The 247-nt window shown below is 66.0% G+C and overlaps 1 protein-coding gene across 1 annotated transcript in view; it reads left to right on the plus strand.

The window, feature by feature from the left end:
- MPV17 (MpV17 mitochondrial inner membrane protein) overlaps positions 1-247 on the plus strand; it is a 3,482-nt gene that overhangs the window by 2,575 nt on the left and 660 nt on the right. The gene's annotated exons all lie outside the window — the stretch shown is intronic.

The raw sequence follows: 247 nt of genomic DNA on the forward strand, positions 1-247 counted from the left end.
ATGAGGACGGGGCAGCGCCTTGGGCTCCCAGGGCAGCTGTCCTGGTTCCGTCCCTGCCCCATGGTGCCTGGGAGGAGGATTGGGGGACACAGGGCTGGATGGGGACCTGAGTCTGCTGCAGGTGCCCAGCTTGCCACCTGCCCTCTCAGAACCTTACCCTGCCTCATGCCTGCCCCTGCTCTCCTCCCAGGCTTGCCCAGGCAGGGCAGCATGTGGAGGTTTGGCTGTGGCACCAAAGGCCATGCTG

The sequence above is a fragment of the Nestor notabilis genome, unplaced genomic scaffold (genome assembly GCF_000696875.1).
Source record: "Nestor notabilis isolate BGI_N333 unplaced genomic scaffold, ASM69687v1 scaffold17382, whole genome shotgun sequence".
In the NCBI taxonomy this organism is placed as follows: domain Eukaryota; kingdom Metazoa; phylum Chordata; class Aves; order Psittaciformes; family Psittacidae; genus Nestor; species Nestor notabilis.